This window comes from Python bivittatus, unplaced genomic scaffold (assembly GCF_059951505.1).
Source record: "Python bivittatus isolate LINGU-HERP-01145 unplaced genomic scaffold, Pbiv_v1 ctg000580_np1212, whole genome shotgun sequence".
NCBI classification, from domain to species: domain Eukaryota; kingdom Metazoa; phylum Chordata; class Lepidosauria; order Squamata; family Pythonidae; genus Python; species Python bivittatus.
The window spans coordinates 20,303,887-20,325,857 of NW_028277087.1; the positions used below are offsets into that span (position 1 = coordinate 20,303,887).

General features: G+C 39.6%; 1 protein-coding gene across 1 annotated transcript in view; it reads left to right on the top strand.

Moving 5' to 3' along the window:
• MNAT1 (MNAT1 component of CDK activating kinase) overlaps nucleotides 1-21,971 on the top strand; it is a 151,396-nt gene that overhangs the window by 70,773 nt on the left and 58,652 nt on the right. The gene's annotated exons all lie outside the window — the stretch shown is intronic.

Here is a 21,971-nt window from a genome sequence, read left to right on the forward strand (position 1 = left end):
AATCTTGACGGTGGTTTAGGGCACCTCTCCAACCTAGTGATCTCCAGTTGTGTTGGATTACAACTCTGTGCTGGTAAATAGTTATAGCTCTTATGCTTGGGAAAGGCTGGTTTAAAGAGGCAGGCCATATTAAGGAACAAGGTTTGAATTTCTCCCTAAGCCAGAGATAGGCAATTTAGTGCTGTCCAAATATTTTGGACTTCAGGTCCCACCAGCCTCAGCTACCTTGGCCTAAACAAAATTGACTCTGCTCTAAACCATTGTAAAGACAAACCAGAGATTGTCTGAACATAACAAATAGTAGGTAGTCAGAAATGGAAGTAAAAGTAACATAGGTGCACTTATATGATCAAATATATGGGTAAGTGTTTCCTGATACAGAGAATCACTGAACATTCTTGGGGAAAAGAGCAGTTTCTTGCTAACAGGAATATTTAGTTTAAAAGGTTTCTCTCTTTAAAAACAGAACTTCTACTTGGTGCTATTTATTTCTCTAGAAGTATGATAATGATGATAACCTTGCAGTTCTCTCAGTTTTATCTGCAGGGGGTGTCAAAAAAAGTCAAGATAAGTTCTGTGACTGTGCCCCTTAGGGGTGGGACTTCCATTACATGATTGCAACTTCCATCTTGACTTTGTTGACCTCCCACCTGCAGACATCTTTGAACTTACTGTTGTAAATGTATTTTTTCATATTTACATTTCTCTTTTATGATCTTTCTTTTGAGTACCAAGAAAGGGTAGAACAGAAGAAATTGTTCACCAGGCCCAGAATTTGTTTTCACTAGTCCTAGCTCAGTTTAGTATAATTCTGCTATTACTAATTGCATTTGTATCCTGCCTTTCTCAGAGAGATCATGGTGGGTGGTGGTGGAGAGGTCTCCCCTTATTTTATCCTCACAGCAACAGCTTGATGATGTAAGCTAGCCTGAAAGGAAATAACTGGACCAAAGTCTGATACTTAAGCACCTCACTACACTGGCTCTCTTTTAATAAATAAGATACTACTATGCATACATAGAGTTGACCTTGGAGTCCCTTATGAAATGCGTGATTTTTTTCATTCTCTAAATGCTACAAGTTTATTTCTTTACCTAATATTGTCTAGGTTGGGTAGAATGGCATAAAAAACTGAGTTTCTACATCTCCACAACTAACAAAAATTTGGTAAGGCCATTTGCCAGTTGTCTGGCTTTAGCCTTTCTCGTTGCTTCCTTCTTCCTCCCCAGATTCTCCGCTGTTCCTGAAGACTGTGGTTTCCTGGTAGTTGCCAATTCTTATGAGTCAATATGTTCAAGCAGTTTTGAATGGCATAAACATAATTTAATGAGCATTAGAATAAAATGGTATTGCTGATATGAATGTTGCCAGACGTTGATTAATATCTGTATCTTTCATTGTTCAAGTAACACATTTGCATGCACAAACAGAATTACAGATAGTCCTCGAGTTACAACTACATGTTCAGAGACCATTCAAAATTGCGATGGTGCTGAATGAGGGGGACTTACGAACCATCTGCGAAGTTGTGGCCATTGCAGCATCCCCACAGTCATGTGATCGTGATCCGGGTGCTCGGGTGCTTGGCTCATGATTATGACATCACTGCGAGCCACGGTCACATGATCACCATTTGTGACCTTCCCTGCTGGCTTCCCACAAGCAAAGTCAATGGGGAAGCCAGCAGGGAAGGTTGCAAGTTGCTCTTGTATGTTACTGCTGCTGCTTTTTCTTCCAAGGAGCCTCACTATGCATCCCCCACCTGCCCGCACTCAGCGTATGCCTGCCCACAGCCCTCACCAGCCCACCCAGGGCCCTAGTGCCCTCCCACAGCCCCCATTGGCCTGCCCAGGGCATCCCTCCACCCCTTGCAGCACCAGCGCAATCACCCATGACCTCTTCTTGCTTAATGAACTGCATGGTCTGGAGGTTATGATGACAACTGACACTGCTGGAATTGCCATCGCTAAGCGAGGTGGTCACATGACCTTGGGCCAGTCACTCTTTCTCAGCCCAACCCACTTCACAGGATTGATGTCGTGGGGAAAATAGGAGGAGGAAGGAGTATTAGCTGTGTTTGCCACCTTGAGTTATTTATAAAAATAATAAAGGTGAGATTAAAAAAATCTAAAAAAAAAAATCTGGTCCCAGTTGCCATTGTAACTTGAGGACTACCTGTATTATGGAATCGTGGCAGTCACAGCTGAGATACTTTCAGAAAGAGAATTCATGTGGAACAGCAGTCAGCCCTGGGTATTAAGTTAAGGAATACAGCTCACCCACCCATGTATTTAATTGAGTTACAGAGTTCTGTATTGTGCATGGAGAAATGGAGCACTCCCTCCACTTCATTAAATGTGAAATGACTTTGCATGCCAGTTATTTTATTCAGGAGTGCTGTTAGTGCTCAGGAGTATACTTCAGTTCACACTGTCATAAGCTTTTTTGTTAGAGCATTTGCAAACTATTTTGGTCATGCACAATAATATTAAGGGTGCTTCAGTGATATCTTACTTGATAGAATCTATAATATTAAGGTGAAGTGGTAAAATATTTTAAGAATGAAGATAGCATTGGAACATGGTAATTCTGTTTGTACATCTATTGTGCTTTTATCACCACTAGAGTTTAGTGATCTGTTTAGATTAGCAGGAAGAAAAACGGATTAGTCCTGTTCCACAATACACTTAATCCAGTTAGCCACTAACCCCTTCATAGCTTCTTACCAATGATTCAGCAGGATACAATCACACTAACTGGGTCAAACTCTGCAAATTTAGGGGATAAATTCTCTTTTTCAGAAAGTGCCTGTTATTTATCAACCTCTGTGTCTGGAGGGTACTGGCAAAGTCTCACTAGTCTCTCCCTCTTTTGCTAGGTATGCATCAGTGGGCTTGACTTAGATACTCCAACCCAGTGTTTCTCAACCTTGGCAACTCTAAGATGTGTGGACTTCAACTCCCCAAATTTCCCTGCCAGCTGGCTGGGGAATTCTGGGAGTTGAAGTCCACATCTTTAAGTTGCCAGGGTTGAGAAACACTGCTCCAACCAATTGGTGCTAGAATTCTGTGGCTGTCAAAACTCTGCTAGTGAGTTCTATATTGGAGAACCTTGGTTTTTCAGACGCTGTCTGTCTTGAATTCTTTTTCTTAGGGTGTCTTTTTCTTCAGTGCATCCTCACTTATGATTAGGTTATAGAATTCACACAACACTACTGACTGGGTGAAGGTAGTTTAATTCAAAACAAACCTGTGGTAACCCCCACATTCTGAAACAGTTTTCTTTTAGAGGTTCATTGCTATTAGTTCTTGAATTTTGTAAGCAGATAAAAACCATATTATTTCAACTTATTTTTGGCTGTAGTGATTGTGGTTATCTATTGTAGGAATTTTTATTATTTGTATTTGGTTTTTTAAATTGTTCTTACACTTTGTTCACACATTTATGTTGTTTAGTACTCAGAGTCTTTAAGGTCTGAGGAGATCTATAAATACTGCTAAATAAATAAAACTATCCACCTGCTGCACTGGTTCATGGTGTTTGCATAACATGCTTGTTTCCATCATTGGCCCAATTAAGCATGTTGTGCAAACCCAGCCAATGTTAGATCAACCCAATGCCACCTAGAACTGTTGGACTGTGAGGAGTGAAGTTGGGGTTGCTGTCTGTGCTTGGGAAAAGTAGCTGCAGCCAGGCAGAAATGCTTCTCACCCCATTTCCCTCATATATTCAATCATTAACTCAAACTTTACTTACAAGCATCCAAGCCGGCTTTCCAGCTGCCTGTGATAATTGAGCCACACCTTGGCATTTTCAAGGATGTGCCAATGACTAGAGGCAGCCTCATCCCATCCAGGCACTTAACTTACAAAAGCAAATGCTAAGACAGAGTGGAGGAGGTATGTGTAGGAGGAAACGTGATAAGCAAACAGCATACAGACCGGGAAGCGGAGGCGATGTCTGGAGATTGGCAGCTACTACAAGCAGGTAAGAGGACTATCATTCAACTGCCAGGACAAATTATGGTGAGCAGCATATCCCGGTGGGAGTCCTGCCTGGAGCCTGGAGCTTTGTCGGGAGCTTGGTAGCAACTAGAAGAGGAACAACCACACTGAAGCAGCATGCTGTCTCAACTAGTGCAAGAATATTTGGAAAAAAGGCAAAGGTTATATGCCACTTTACAGACTTTATAGACTTTATAGAGACTTTATACATTTTATAGACTTTTGCTTGAACTAAGTATTAAAGGGCTGAGTATTAAAGACATATTTATATGACCATATCATCTTGCAAATCCTAGATGGGTAGAGAGCAATAGTCTGCTGCTGGAAAAGGTATGTGCTGCAATAAAGCGTTTTGTACAGATTTGCTACACTGTGGTGTGTCTAGTCCTTGGAAAATAAAGACCCCTCACAAGGAAATCAAGCTCTGTTAGCCATGAAAATTACTGAGTGGTTCTTCTCCTTCTCTTAACCTGATCTTTGTTGAAGAGTTGTGAATATAAAAGAGGAAAACAATGAGTATGACCTAAAGCTTTTTGGAGGAAAACTGGGATATAAATAGGGGGAGAGAACAAAAATGGAATAGTTCCAAGCCTAGTTTCAGGTGTCCAGGTTCTGGTGACACAGCAGTCTTGACACTTGTCACTGTCACAGTGCTATGATCTTGTGATGGCTTGAACATGTCAGCTGTACAGGGTAGACCAGACTAAGAAACTAATGCCATATAGGTCAGGACTACTTTTATTGTAATACTGTAGCTATAGTAATATAATCTTACAAGTCTGAATGTGCTTCCTCCCTCCATTTATTTTCATGTGAACTAGGGAGGGGCTTGTCTGAGTTGTTTTCTCAAGTTATTTTCTTGGCCTGGGCTCAAGCCTTGCTTATCTGACTGTTGCCTTGGTAATGTTCTTCCTCCTGCCCTTCAAGGACATTCCTTATTTCCTGTACAGAATGCTATAGACTGAAGCTAAAAAAATAATGATTTGCTTGATTAAATGTATTGATGGCTAAGCCTGAGAGAGTTAAAACAAGGACTTCATTAGTCTTGTTCTTAGTGACAAAGAAGACATTAACTTTAATGCATGGCTGCCACTGACACAGCTGATTCATATCTACATCCCCCTGTATTGTCCAGTGAAAATTGAATAACATAATTTTGCAATATTCCTTGTTTCTCTGAGCTTGGTTGTTTTCTTGCAAATGTGCTAGCACTGAAGATGTTCCCTAGCTGGGTAACAAAACATTTGCAAAAAAACAACCAAACTCAGAGAACCCCAAGGACTCCACAGTTCAACCCTGAGCTACATATATTCTCTTCTGTTGGTTCCTTGTTTCCCTGTCCTGTGCCATATAAGTACCAGCCACTGATAGGAACTGCTGTAGAGAGAGGGAGAGAAAGAATGTTTCATACTACATGAGGGAAGTTGTGTACTGAGAGATATGGGCATTTAGCGTGAGCTGTGTTGTATACTATAGAAGGAGAGGGTGGAATTAGAAATATGACAGCCATTTATGGAGACAGATGTGCTTTTAGATAGCATCCAAATTGATCTCCATTCTGTGTGCTATATCAGTCTTCTACTTGTTTAACAGCTAACAAAACTGTTCTCTTTCATTGCCAATATACTCTTCTTCCACAATATGTTGCTTTCATTTCTTCCTAGCACCCAGGCTGCCTCCAGCTTGCTCCATATGTCTTCCCAGTATCCTAGGTGGCCAGTTGATTTTCTCGGTTAATACCTCTTTCTTTTTCCTTTGTTGTAATAGCTTACTGGGAGGTGGTGGTCTTTAGCTTTCATTTTACAAGTGTTTTTTACTCTGCTTCTGATGTGCTCCCAAATGAAATGATACTGAGTTTCCAGCTATCTAAATGTGCCAATAAACTCTACTTAAACAGTTGGATTTATTTTCCAATTAAACAGGCATAGTATCAGTTGCTGCAGCCAAAGATTTTTAGTTTGTAAAGTATGCTGATGCTCCATTAAATACTGTGAATCTATCATCCTGGTTGATTTCAGTGAAAAAAGCGAAATGCTGTAGTGGGATGGATCTTTGGATAGGTTCAAAAAGGCTTTTTAATGTTCTTTAAATATTACTGGAAATTGATTGGGTTTAGAATAAAGCCTTTCCAGCTCTTTTAAAAAGATCTTAAGTGAATTTTTTTTCCCTTTTAGTACCTTGAATTATGAGCTATGTTCAGCAACATTAGACAAATTAACTTTCTGTAGGAAGAAAAAGTTCAGGTAGGAATGTGTTATGTTGTATTAATAAAGTTTGAATTCTGAAATTCACGTTTTTCATTTTTTTCTTAGTTATTTGAAGTGTAAAGTAGCTTGTGTGCTAAAAAGTAGTCTGTCATCAGCTCAATTTCAAAAAAATGTTTGATAACCTGCTAACTAATGTATAATGTTTAATTAGTTCAGGAATTACTACATCATGTTATAAAGCAGTTGACATAATTAGCTTATTTTAGCTTCTATCCTTTCCCCTTCTCAGAGCCAATTTAAGGGAGTTGCCGCATGTACTGCTGTATTGGGCCTCAGAAAGTGGGAGCTCTCTAAGCAGGGACACTCCCCAGTTTCCCCACATGCCACTCCCTAACCCCCTGCGCTTTGTATAACCTAGCCTGTAACATTCTCTATACTGTATTGTCGAAGGCTTTCACGGCCGGCATACGATGGCTGGTGTGGGTCTTCCGGGCTGTGTGGCCGTGTTCTGGAAGTTTTGTTTCCTAACGTTTCGCCGGCACCTGTGACCGGCATTTTCAGAGTGCAGGAGCACAGACAGGAGCAGTTCTCTCTGTGCCCCTGTGCACAGAGAGAACTGCTCCTGTCTGTGCTCCTGCACTCTGAAGATGCCGGTCACAGGTGCCGGCGAAACGTTAGGAAACAAAACTTCCAGAACACGGCCACACAGCCTGGAAGACCCACACCAGCCATTCTCTATACTGTTAATAGGTTTTTTTTTTTTTAAAAGTTGGAGGTGTATTTACTGTAATTGTAAAAATAATCCTTATCACTTCTTTCTTGCAGCATGTTCTTCTTTCTGTCATCATATCCTCCCTTCTTGGAGTCACTGCTCACCTTGTTTAGAATATATTAATGACCACTTTAGCCCTGTGGCTGCCACCAGCTTGGCCAATAACCAGTCATGCCATTGCCATTCCACTGCCAACCAATCCCCTTCCGCCTGTTGTTAAGGCTGAGGAGGGACTGAGATGTCTGCTCCTCTGCCAGTCTGGACCCTTTGCCATTCCCTGAGGGGGTGGGGGTAGGGATGGAATTACTACTAGGGAACCTGGCTGGAGTAGGTCAGACATTTCATTACTCCCATCCCATTTGCTGCCTCTTATTCCTGTTGAGGAAAAGAATGCAAGGGAGTGATGGATGTTTAACGTCTGATTTTGCAGAAATCCATCTCTATGTTAATCTAGCTTGTGGGTGGGTGGGGCAAATATGAGGTGCATTGTGCTGACAAATTCTTTAAATAAACCCTACCCTTTCTCACTATTTGAGTAAATAGCATGCTTGAAACACTCTGAACAGTACTTGCTGATTTTTAAAAAAATTGCTGTTAGCCTGAGAACCATGAGTTGTTCATCTTCTGATTTAGACAGCTGAAGTGAAATCCTTAAATGAAACTAAGGTTCTGATCTTGTGTCAGTGGACCTCATTCACAAGTAACTGTAAATATATGAAACTGTAGCTATACACATAAATCTGTTATCTTTGTTTCTCTCTATTCTTTGCATTTCTCTCCCTTCATCTCCCTGTTCTTTAACTTTGAGCTGAAAACTTCTCGAGGGTAGATTTTACCTTTCTTGCTTCCTTAGATTCCCAAATGAGTATGCATGAGTCAATCTTCATGATCAGACTATTGGTCTGTCTGACCACTGGTTCATTTAGCCCCATATTATCCACTCTAATTGGCTGGTATTAGTTTTCTTTCACCCTGAACAGAAGCCTTGCCAATTCCGATACTTGGGTTTCCTTTAATTGGAATTGCAAGGCTTGAATCTGGCTTCCTATGAATGTAAAATATTTGTTCAGCGCTGACCTATGACCCTACCTTGAAAACTGATGCCACTCTGTCTAGAGTAGGGATGAAAAACTGAATTCAGCAAAAAGACTGGATGCTTCCCAAGTTTACTCAATTTGGGGAACACTCTACCCAACCAGAGTTCTTGTTCTGTGTGGTTTCTTCCTGACTTGCTTCCTCTGGCTTGCAGCCAATGTTCTTGTTCTGTCATATATACATCTCGATCTCTGATTCGTTTTGATTGGAGACTTTGAGAGGAAATAGCTCAAAATAGGCTACATCCATATTCTGGACTGGAATTTTTAAATCCCTGATTTAAGGGTTGGTTTGTTTATTTATTTATTATACTTATATAAGTGCCATGCTATGAACCACAATCCTGGGCAGCTCACAAAACAATAAAAACTTCAAAAATCCAAGCAGCCAAAAGAAAAACTCCCAGCATCCCAGGGCAACACTCTCCCACACATCAACATTCCAACATGCTGGGCTCCAGCCTTATTGTGTTCTAGTGCTTATGGGAAGAGCCAGCTCTTCAAGGCCTTCCAGAAGACCAGGTGGGTAAGGGCCTGCTGGATCTCATGGGGGAGGATGTTCCACAGGGCAGGGGCAGCTATAGAGAAGATGCAATTCCTAGGTCCTGCTAGATGATCAGATTTAAGAGAAGGGACCTGGAAGGCACCCACTCTATCTAACCTGGTAGAATGACAAATACCCTCAGGGGAGATGGTCCCACACATGTTGCTTATATTATCTTTGCTTAAAGGTCCTCATAGGTCTTTCTGATGGTGAGGGTATGATGAAGAGTTATCTGAAACAGGACCTTCTCTGTAGTAGCCCCAAAATAATGGAGCTCCATTTGAGGAAGTTTATTCCATTCCTCTGTGACAGAATAGGCCACGAAAACACTGTTTTGCCATTCTGTTACATGATCTCCCAGATACATAGACTCCACTCATAGCTGTTGTCCTGAAGCTGGGACAGAAGTGGGAGAAAATAAGGTATTTCCACATGTATAGTCTCACTTACTGTATGAAGGGGGAGTTGAAGTTGAAATGGTCTAAGGAACTGGCAGGAAAATAGTTGTTGGACTCAGATAAAGAGAAGATGGCTACCAAGCAAAAGTGGATTTAGGTAGTTTCTAAAGAAATGCATGTTCTTGGGAGAGGTAAACTGCCAGAAAAGAGTTGTGGTAGGTGTTACTATACCTGGATGTGAAAATGATGCTTTGAGGGCTTAGTCTACCCAGTGCAGAGTTCCCAAGAAAGAAGAGGATCTGAAGATAAGATAATCAGTGCTGGGCTAGCCACAAAAGATTGCCAACTACATACCTCTAACATAAGCTCTTGATTGACTCTATGGAGAAATTTAATAATAGCTATACATATGGCAATAGGCATAGACAGACATAGTAGCAGAAGCATCACTTTTATAGGCAGGGAGATAGTTGATCCTGGCCTGGTAGAGCAAATTAGGCCACAAATCAATTTGCTACATTCCACTTGCTTCTGAAATTAGAAGTGGGAGGGAGGGAATCATTTGTTTATTTGCTTTAGCTGAATGCTACTTGCTGAGCTATCTAGCTGAAAGAGTCAATCTCAGTGAACCTGGTATTTTTCTGTCTGGAAAAGTTACAAATAAAAAAACTAAATTCTTGCATTCCATTTTGTCTATTCAATCCTGAGGGAAATTCCCCCTCCCCCCGCTACTCTATTTATTGTTTCGTGCTGCATTTTATCTATTTATTTTCTTGTATGTTTATCCTGTTTTTGAGTATTTACTTTTGTATGGTGCAGTTGAACATTTTGTTGGCTGTTTTTCCTTTCAAAGTTCCTTAATTTGGTACATATGCTGTTTTTTGCCTCTTCTTTATGCATGTTAGAAGGAAGAGCAATTCAGATTTTGAAAGAGAGAAGATATCTGGTAGAATAAGCCAAGATATGGCTGGCAGGGGATATGCTTTTTTTCTCTCTCTCTTTCCACAGTTGTTTGCTTTGGAAAGCTCACACTTTAAGCACATGGAAATACTTCACACTTTTGAGAAATGCTGACTTCCTACATGCTTTATGAAGGAACAGCACATCATTCATACAATGTAAGCACATTTTATAGATTATCTCAATATAACTTTTCATTTCTGCTGTCTGTTTTTTTTTAAACAATGAGGTCTCTAATGTGTTCCTTCTTTTATTACCATGTTTTGACCATGTGTTGCATAAATCATGGATAGCTAAATTTAAAAAAAAAAAACTTGCACTATATAAATATAATGGAAAAATACAGTTTGAGTGCTAAATTTTACTGGGCTAGAATGCTAGTTGTTAAATTTAAAATTTCAAAGTAAAATAAACCAGAAAAGACATTTTAATTAAAATGTAATAACTGACAATAGTTGGCTTTAAGATCAAACTGTGTTTCAGGCCTTAGATATTTTTTTCTGCCAGTAGAAGAGTGATTTGAACTGAAATATCTTTCTTTGGCTCAAAAGCCTAAATTAAATTCTGTATGCATTTCTATTTCTCCAGAGCCATTGCTCAGAGGACAAGCTTTAATCTGAGGTTGAAGCAGAATGATCTCAGCTTTCTCCTCTCTGCCCTGGTTTGCTACTACTGTACTTGCTTGTCACTTTCCTCTAAAGAACTGCTTCTGTCTTCTGAAAGAGCAAAACCTTTTCTCTGTTTAGGAGGGGAAGGGTTGAGGAAATCTTCTGAATGTACATGTTAATACTTTTGTCTGAAAGAAGTTGTGTATTCCACTTCAAATGATGTCTGGCATTTTGACTGGCAAGGAGACTGTACTTTTGTGAATTCTGGCTAGCTATTCACAACAGAAGTATGCTACCTCCATTATTGGAGGGTAATATGAATTTATTCTTCATGGTCTCTATATATCATACAGGGCTTGTACCTATGGAGACCATCATTCAAATATTCCATTATTTGAGCTTTGGGCAGGATCTCTGCCTCAAAAAATTATTTTCGAGTGTAATTCTCCAAGCATCTCTATGACTGTCACAGAGGTAGGACCATGAGGAAAAAGTCCTATTCACAATTATTTTGAGCTTTTAAAAAAATTTATTTCCTGTTCTCTTCCCCTTACTCTTGTGTGTTGTGTATTCATTATTTAGTAGCATTTTTGTTTCTCTTGGGTATAGGTGGCCTACACTCCAGCTACCAAAATAAATTTCCCTTGTAGATGGACATTCCCATTGCTTTTTTACTCTTGGAGAGGGCCCTTGGTAGTAGATCCTGCTGAGCTTGGATTCCTCAGGGGGTGGTATTTCAAGCATAGTCTGCAGTGGGTGGTAATATATAGTTGCTATGATTAGTAGCTATGAAATGATTGAACACTCCATTTCAGTTTGGTGTAGGACTTCCTAACCCTGAGCATCGTGTATGTATAGATTGCAGCTTCCAGAATTCTCAGTAATTGGTCATGCTGGTGGAGTATTCTAGGGGTTGAAATTGATACACCTGGAGGATGTCAAGATTGGTGTAAGAGGTTGGTTACTTGCTAACATTTGATTTCAGAAATTTGATGTTAAACGTACTAGATGATGGCAGGGCAGGGTGCTAAAGCCTATCAGGTTTTCAGATTCAGGTAACTGTTCCCTGACAGAACTTAAGCTATAATAACCATATATGAGGGTCAGGTTGGGAGTGTCACTAGTGAAAGATGAAGAGTGAGGCCAACCACAGATGACTTTATTAGATCTTACATTGTGACGATTAGAGCGGTGAAGTCAGTTTACTTCTCTGCTCTTATTGTGTCTGCAGACATCTGGCCAGTGGCCCTGTTTAGGGTGACCAGATCCCTTCTGGGTAAGGAGGGGTCAGGTGAGCCCTTGCTGGGTTGCTGTGAGGAATATTCTCAGCATCTGTTGGATAAAGTCACTCAACTTCACTTGGAGTTGGATGTTGGCTGGGCAGGTTCTGTGGAACTGACTGGGGCATGTCTGAGCTGGAAGAATTTGAGCCCATCACACCCAAGGAAATGGACAGGGTCCTTGGGGCTGTGAGTTCTGCCACTTGGTGCTGGACCAGTGCCATTCCTGGTTGTTGAAGGCCTGGGAGGTGGCATGCAGTTGAATCCAAGTGGTCATTAATGCCTCATTGCAGGAGCAGGGTGGTGCCGTGGACTTGAACATGTTAGACAACTTTCATTGGGTCTCCAACCTCCCCCTTTTAGGGAAAGTTGTTGAGCAGGTGGTAGGTGCTCAGCTTCAGAGAGCCCTAGATGAAGCAGATTATTTGGACCCTTTTCAGTCAGGATTCAGACTGGGTTACAGCAATGAGACAGTGTTGGTTGCCTTTGTGGAAGACCTGTGGAGGGAGGAGCAGGTGATGTATCTGCCCTGGCATACCTGGATCTCTCAGTGGTATTTGGTACCATCAACCATGATATCCTCCTGGACTAGCTCTGGGGGTTGGGAGTTGAGAGCACTGTTTTACAGTGATTCTCCTCTTTCCTCTATGGCAGGTTCCTGGTGGTGTTGATGGAGGGAGAGAGGTTGAGCCCTAGGTCCCTGCAATGTGGGATGTCTCAGGTCTTTTGCCTCTCCTCTTTAACATCTATATGAGACTGCTGGGAAAGGTCATATGATGGCACAGGTTGCAGTATCATTAGTATGCTATTTGCAGGACTGCTCTCCCTGAGAGTATCTCCCTGTTCTACTAGGTCAGATAGGGTAGGTGCATTCCAAGTCCCTTCCCTTAAATGTTGCCATCTAGAAGGACCTTGGCAGCACATCTTCTTGATAGTGGCTCGTATCCTTTGGAACACCCTTCTTCCTGAGATCTGGCAGGCCCCTACCCTCCTAGCCTTGCAGAAAATCTTAAAGACCTGGCTTTTCCCACAAGCATTGGGTGGGTAGAGTGAAGCTGGAGCTCAATAAAGTTGTATATGGGGTGTGTGTTGCTTTTTGAGGCACCAGGAGTTTTTGTGATGGTTTTTATGCTTTTTACTGATTCTAATTGTTGTTTGTGAGTCGCCCAGGATTATGGTGCATAAGATGAGGAGCTAAACAAGTCTTTTAAAATAAATGAGAATTGGATTGTAGCTGGAGAGAGATGGTTTCCGATTGCTGTTGTTGCACAAATTTGGGGCTAGTCATTATCTCTCAGCCTAACTTGCTTTATAACGATGTAAAATGGGTAGGAAGACATCCATGTGTGCCATAAAGAGGCAGGTTTGTGGAGTCCTTGGTGCTCTCTGAGCTTGGTTGTTTGTTTACAGACGTTTCTGGAATGTATAATGAAATGTCTGCAAGCAAACAGCCAACTCAGAGAGCACCAAGGACTCCACAGTTCAACCCCAAGGTACAAATATTCTTTTCTATTGGAGAGGCAGGATTAAAATGTAAATAAAAATAATAAAAAGGCAGATGTTTTAGATCACTCAGAGCAGAAGATTTTACAAAGCAGAGAGTTGTCTTGGTCTTAGAGTTGTCATCATAAACAACCAACCAAACAACAACAAAAAAGCAGAACGAAAGAAGGTTAAAAAAATAAATATTAATTGCCAAGTGATGCTTGTGATACATTACTGCTTATTAGTATTAGCTGATCTTTACTTTCTCTTTACATCGAGATTAATTTTATTTATAGATATGTTTAAAACTTTTTAATACTGTTTTTTAAAACTGTCATTAAATGGGAAATAGTTGTCTCAGGAACATATAATTAGATATAGTTTTCTAAATTAAAAATCAAACAAGTTGCCTGCTTGCTGCTGTCTAGCACTTTAAAAATTGAAGTGTAAGTTTTTACTTGTAATTTTGTTTGGTGCAAGTTTTTGTATCTGCCTTCCTATTAATATATTAATGAATTGCAAAGTTTGACAGAAATTAAAGCAGAAAACTAATTAGTAGAATTTCAACCAATGGAAAAAAATATTGGTAATGAAAGACCCCCCCCCCGTTAAAATGCATTTATTTTGCTACCTATTTTATAATGAGAATTGCCCTGAGTTTAAGTACAATCATTGATTGCCTGCATGTGCTAAGGAGAAAGGATTTTTGGATCAAAGGGACAATGCACTATAATGAAGAAGTAGTCCTAAACAATGGTTTTCAGGAAGGGTGTTTGCTCAGGTGTTCAGGGGTGGAGAAAAGGTTATTGTTCCATGCAGCCATCATCTGGCATCAAAAGCTGGCACCCCCTTGTTGCACGCAGGCTGTGTTTGGTATGTCCATCAAGATGGAACTGAGGAAAAAGCAGCTAGTGTCAGTTACTGTTGAAAGAAACTTTTCTGATTGTTTGAAGGGGAGGGAGGGAGGGAGGAGGGAAGATGCTTCGTTTTGAAAGGTTTAATGGCTTATCTCTTTTTTGTGGTTGTTAATTGGTCTTGTTTCTTTTCAGGTAATTTACCTAGCTTTTTGTATTTCAGAGTATATTATTAGGTCTTTCCAAACCCATAAAAAGTAGAAATTGTGCTAGTCTACAAAACAATAATTCACACCTGGGCAGTATCTTTATTCAAGTATTGCATGAAAATAAATTGAGCAAGAATTCAAAGGTTTCTCACTTGTGACCTTTTGGTTGGGCCTAATAACAACTGGGGATACTGACATTTGTAAACCTAGTAACTGTAAATAAAGCTGACAATATTCAATACTCCCTTTGGTGTAAATCTGCAACACACGTATGGGTTATGTTCACAAGTCATGCTAGCAAATGGTGATTTATTTATTTTTTTTGGCTTTGTGTGTTATGCAAACCCAGCTATTGTAGTTAGTAAATCATGATGTAGGGCTAAACGTATTATGTGAATCCAGTTTATTATTGCTGAACAAATCATGGCTAAGCCTTCCTCTATATAATGCTGTTGAGATATGTGGGATTAAAACTGTAACATGATTGGTTCTGAGATAATTAATCAAGTTTACATCTCTGGAAGACATAAAGTAGAAGAAAAAGAGATACAGTGCATTGGAAAGTATTCAGACCCCCTTCACTTTTTTCAATTTATGTTGCAGCCTGATACTACAATCGTTCAAATTCATTTTTTTCCTCATTAATCTACACTCAGTACCCCATAATGACAAAGTGAAAACAGAAGTTTAGAAATGTCTGTAAATTTATTAAAAAGGAAAAACTGAAATATCACATTGGCATAAGTATTCAGGCCCTTTCCAACAACACTTTAAATTTAGCTCAGGTGCCTCCCATTTCTCTTGATTGTTGCTGAGCTGTTTCCACACCTGATTGGAGTCCACCTATGGTAAATTAAATTGATTGGACATGGTTTGGAAAGGCACACACCTCTCTATAGAAGGCCTCACAGCTGACAATGCATACCATATCAGAGCAAAAGCCATGAGGTCAACGGATCTGCCTGTAGAGCTCAGAAACAGGATTACTGCAAGGCACAGATCTGGGGAAGGCTACAAAAAAAATTCTGCTGCATTGAAGGTTCCCAAGAGCACAGTGGCCTCCATAATTCTCAAATGGAAGAAGTTTGGCACAACCAGGACTCTTCCAAGAGCTGGTCACCCGGCCAAACTGAGCAATCGGGGGAGAAGAGCCATAGTAAGAGTGGTGACCAAGAACCCGATGGTCATTCTAGTCATCTCGACTGAGCTCCAGAGATCCTGTGTGGAGATGGAACACAGTTCCAGAAGGACAACCATCACCGCAGCCATCCACTGATCTGGGCTTTCTGGCAGAGTGGCTAGACGGAAGCCTCTTCTCAGTGCAAAACACAGGAAAGCCCGCTTGGAGTTTGCAAAAAAGCACTTGAAGGACTCTCAGACTGTGAGGAACAAGATTCTCTGGTCTGATGAAACCAAGATTGAACTGTTTGGCCTCATTTCTAAACGTTATGTCTGGAGGAAACCAGGCACCACTCATCACCTGCCCAATACCATCCCAACAGTGAAGCATGGTGGTGGCAGCATCATGCTGTGGGGGTGTTTTTCAGCAGCAGAGACTGGGAGACTGGTCAGGGTTGAGGGAAAGCTGAATGGAGCAAAGTACAGAGATCTCTTCAATTAAAACCTGTTCCACAGCACTCAGGACCTCAGACTGGGCCGAAGGTTCATCTTCCAGCATGACAACGATCCTAAGCACACAGCCAAGACAACACAGGAATGGCTTAGGGACAACTCTGTGAATGTCCTAGAGTGGCCCAGCCAGAGCCCTGACTTGAACCCTATTGAACATCTCTGGAGAGACCTGACAATGGCTGTCCACCGATGGTCCCCATCCAACCTGATTGAGCTTGAGAGGATTTGCAAAGAAATGGCAGAAAATCCCCCAGTCCAGGTGTGCAAAGCTTGTTGTGTCATACCGAAAAAGACTCGAGGCTGTAATTGTTGCCAGAGGTGCTTCAACAAAATACTGAGTAAAGGGTCTGAATACTTAAGTACATGTGATATTTCAGTTTTTTCTTTTTAATAAATTTACAGACATTTCTAAACTTCTGTTTTCACTTGGTCATTATGGGGTACTGAGTATAGATTAATGAGGAAAAAAATGAATTTGAACTATTGTATCAGGCTGCAACATAACATGAAAAAAGTGAAGGGGGTCTGAATATTTTCCGAATGCACTGTATGTTGAGTTCATACTTTTGCTTTACAGTAGGTAATGTGGTGAGGGGAAAGAACTATGGGGTTAGAGTATACAATGTCCACACAGTGTTGAGCATTTTGCCAAGTAAGCACTGGGAGGAGGTGACAATAAGTAATTGTTAAACACACGTTTATTTTCTGATCTTTCAGAAAATTGTGGTTTTGAAGTGATGGGTAGGGTTGGTGGAGCTACTAGAAGGCTGGGTATGTGTGTGTGCACACATGGGCTAGTTTGGGGAGTATCAGTTCCTTGTGTTCATGAATTTCAGTTAGCTGTGACAGCTTATTTTGAGAAAAGGGTTGAAATAAGAGGAAGGTAAGAGAATGGTACCTGAATCAACATATTTTAGTTTTGGCAAAGTGGATCTCTTTTTCTGTTAGTTTGAACTTGAAGCCCCTAGTCGAAAATACTAAAGTCAACTGCAGTAATTCTTCCTTTCTGTTTCCTTTCCAACAAAGAGATACCATGATGTTTGAGACATACCGTATTTTTCCGTCAATAAGACACCCTCATGTACAAGACGACCCCCACTTTTCCAACCCAAAATTAAATAATCAATATTTTAAAGATAGTGCAGAACACATTTTTATTTAGTAATTAGTTAACATTGACCTGATACACTCGGTGGGAGGAGGTCCAAACAGTCTCTCTGCAGCTCTATTTCCATGCTCTTTTGCATAACTGATTACCTTCAGTCACGAGTGAAACTGCCGATAGCTTGTCTCTGCAAACAGACTTCCTCCAATTGGTTTGTTCAGCATCAGCTGACGTCAGTTACATAAGGCTCGTGACTGGAGGAAGTCTGTTTGGGAGACAAGCTATTTCACTCGTGATTGGAGGCTAGCAATAGGAGGAAGCCTGTTTGCAGAGACAAAGTATGGGCAGTTTTGCAACCGCGCGGTTCTCTCCTTGGCTGACTTCCTTGAATAAGACGCCCTTCAATTTTTAGGGTAAGGATTTTAGAAAAAAGTATCGTCTTATAGTTGGAAAAATACGGTAAATTTCTTGAGCTAATGTGAATAATGTTAAAGTTCCTGTGATTTAATTTTAATTTACTTTTAGTGCTAATGAGGTATACGTTGCCTCTCCTTACTCCCCAGTCTTGTTCTTGGTTTCACATGTATTATCCCATCTTGCAGTTGTGTCTTATGGTTCTCTAATTATCTTTTTAGTATTAATTACTTTTCAGTCCACAGAACATGACTGTAGTTGCATGGCTATTCATTTGAAGCCACTAACTTTTGATGGTGCTGGTTCTGCCATGTAATATCTCTGAAATTACTTGCAACTCCTTTGCAGTAGCTTGAGTAGCACATTGCAAAGTATTTTGCTGTTATTGGGAAGGAAATTATCCCCCTAGTGATTAATTGGGGAACTGATTCCTTGGTGGATGAGTGTATAGATTGTTGGAATGCTCTTCTTTCTCAAAATTGGAGGAGGGAGCTCATAGAAATTTGGTTTCTATTTTGAACAGTTCCATGCAGCATTTGCTTCGGAAATATGGGCACGTATCTGGTGATAATATTCTGTAATAGGAGATGCCTTGTAAAATAAGAATTTGGAAGTAATATATTCATGACCATATCCGTGAATAGTGGGAATAAACTTGTAATGCAGTAGTTTAGTTGACAGAAGGATTTAGTCATGCTGTCCTATATGGACATAAAGGAAACAAAACATTTTCTTTTGTTATATTACCACAAAGGCATGTGCGTGTATATATGATCATCTAACATACCTTGCATGCAGATTTTATGAGACTTTGCATTAAAATATTTGTGGCATTGACATTGTATTGTGTAAAGCTTTGAGATCTTTTTCCATAAAGTCCCCCCCACCTGCCCCCCAAAACAGAAACTTTACAAATCCAGTGCCCATTTCCTTTGGCAACTGTTTCCACTGTTGATCTGCTCTTACAATTAGGAAGCTTTTCCTAACATTGAATGATAATTTGGCTTCCTGAAATTTAATGCCATTATTCTGTGTCCTGGACAGATGATAGAGAGCAGGTTTTTACGAACTCTGCTAGGCTCCCCTCCCTCCCCCCACAGTCTGCTCTTCTCAATGCTAAGAATACTCAGGTCCCTCAGTCTCTCCTCTAAGATTTAGTTTCCAGTTCCTCAATCATCTTGAATGATATTAAAGAATTCTTAGGGAATCTATACTATTTGAGGTTTGAAGGATACTTTCGATAAAGAGTTGAATAATTTAGTTTGAAGGATTATTTCTCCTGTATAATTACATGAAATATGAATGTATTAATAAAAGTCCCTTTGCACTTACAGAATGCTATCTAGCATTATAATCCCTGTGTCCCAAATGACAGATGAAAAATGTGTTCTTTTGAGCAACTACTACTACAGTTCAGAAAAACACAATTCATTTAATAAATTATTTACTTTTTAAATATCAGTATTATTGAAAATTCTAAAAGATTAACCATGTCCATGTTGGAAGTTCCAAATGGTGTATAATAATTACATAATTCCTTCTAACCTACAGACTTCATAAATACTGGTTATTACCAGCTGTCTTATAATAAAATTGAATTGTGCATTAAACCCCACAGTTCAAACTCTGTGCGAGACTAATTTGAGGATTCCACCATAAAGGAATAGTGAAAAATGAATGGAAGAAAATGGAACATTATATTTGTACAAACATTTGGGGAAATCACTAGAGTAGAAGCTTTCAGTGAACAACGTAATGGCCACATTTACATTGAATGTGGCAGTTAAAGTTATTTTAAAAAGATTAATCTTTTTACCTTAAGTATTTAAGAAATTATTGTTTACTAGGCTGTTTAATTGAAAATAAATAAATAAATGGGTAACATCCCCCCTGGAATTAATTGAGAAAGTCATTATATACCACCAACATTATTCCTATTTACTTACATCTGTTAATGAAATTTAATTTTTTAAACATTAAATTTGGGTCTGTGGCAAATATATCACATTTTTTAAATTGTCATTTTATAGAGATATTTGATTTCAATTATCGGATTAATAAAAGAGCTTTTTACAAGTGTAATAGGGTTAAACTTGATTTGTGCATGGAAGATAAATATTGTGCAATAACGCCCCTTCATTGGTCTTTCACAATAAATCTAGAGGGAATATTCGTCTGAAGGGCAAGATGCCAGAAAGAACAGGTTCGACTTGTCTGCAAGGATTTACACCACAGTAGAATGTACAACTGTTTTTTCAGAGGTTGTTGTGAAGGTCAAGGAGCTAGTTTGCATTACCAAATGAGAACAGCTTTTTGGTGATGGGGAGGGAGAGTACTTAAACATGACTTGAAATCTCACTTGAAATGGGTCAAATGCAATTCATTTTTTCTTAAGAAAGCCACCCCTAGAAAACTGAAACTTCTTTTTCTTTAATTTCTTCAGTTGGAGTATATGTGGCAATTAAAATGATCCAAGTCCTAAGCACCTTCATGAGGAGAGGCTAAAGCAATCATTTTCCAAGTTCTTATCACTGAGACATACCTCTAAATGTTTTTGCCTGTAATGGAGCCCATCTCCTGTGTGCATCATAGGACTGAGTGGCATATTCTTGGCAAATAATCCCTATATTGAGGGTGATTAGCCCAGGGATATCTGATATGTGACATCCCCCACCCCCCATTCCAACAGACAAAGTGGCAGAACGGAGGCAAGGTCAGAGAACTCAGTCATGCAACAGCTAACCTTCTTTGTGAATGTGTAAATTTGACTCCCTGGAAATTTAAATGTTATTTTTAAAAAATCTTGTAGCGCGCTCATAATTCTTAGCACATTGGCTAAAGTATTTTTTTATTTTTTTTATTTATTAAATTTGCATGCTGCCCATCGCCCCCAACTGCATTACTGTATTACTTTCTAAAATATTGGGGGGGGGGGTTAATTCAGTAATGTTATGATTTTAATGAGAGGCATGATAAGATGCTTATAAATTATCAATATTTATAAAAGTCATGACATACAGAAGAATTCAGTGAAGCAAATTCATATATAAAGAAAAACTGTACCCCATATTTTGGCTTCTCAGTTCTAAGGTGGCTTTCAATACATATCAACATTTTATAGGCATTGATTTCTTTTAAAAGAAAAGACAAGGAAAATCCAATAGAGGCTGTTACCTTCCTTTATTCCTCTAAATGAAAAAGGGGTACACATTGCAAATGGCAGATAGCCATTGGGGAAGAGCAGTGGAGAGATTAATTAGTAAACTCCGGAATGCGCTCTAGCAAATGTGCCTGAATGGCATGAACATATGTGACAGCAACAGGTGGAAAGTAAGTCCTTCTGTTTGGGGAGCTATTTCCAAAAAGGCTTCAGAGAGATGTTAGTCTTTAAACAGATCTCTCTACTAATTGCTTCAAAGTATTGTGCTTATTTTTAAAGTTTACAGAACATGCTCTGTGTTATATGTAGATTAAATGTAATTATATGCCCAAATTTTGTAGAAAAGAATACAGTAAAACATATTGAAATACGAAAAAAACGTATTTGTACTAACCTAGCACAAGGGAGACCTGAATACATAGCTGATGTAGCAGAAAATATGTGTCTGGAATAGAATCTTGACTCTATTGAACTTGATAAATGTTTGTTTTATGAACATTTATTGGTTTGAAGCATCCAGCTATGTATACCTGAAATAGGAGCCTAGGGAAACTGCTTATTCCTTGGCTTTCCAGAGTTCTAGCCAAGAACTTTTTCCACTGACTGCCCCCTGATCTCCCACCCTTGTTTTTCCCCCCTAATTTTGGAGATACAGAAAAATGAAATCTTGTGTGGAAAGGGTGAAGTCTACTACTGATCTACAGTCCCTCCACAATTAATAATTCATGTCTATACATGCACACTGAATTGTAGAATTTGATTGGGATCAAATTATGAGTTCAGACAGACACAGGGAAGAAACCAAAACTGAACAATTAATAACATATAATCTTAGATCCAGAAATAGATTAGCACAAATTTACTCCTCCACCTCCTACAGCCTCCTGATGTTTCCCAAAGTGGTGATCAAGGAAGTGACATGTGATAGGATATGGAGGTGGAAGGGGAGGGTGCAGCAGGACAAAAACACTAGGATAATTTATAGGGACTTTTTTATGCAATCAGGAGTTTCCTTCCAATTTCACAAGACATTTCTGGATCTAAGCCATAAAAAATGTTTTGTCTTTTATTGCCAATGTACATCAATGTATGCGAAAAATAATGGACACAGATCAGTTCGGATAAAACGTATGCAACCTTTGTCTTTTTACATTTATATAAAAGTAATTCATCATTTTTATAATTGTGTTCCCATAATGTTATTAACTGCTGGAATCTAGCTTTGTTTTCAACATATATATTCCA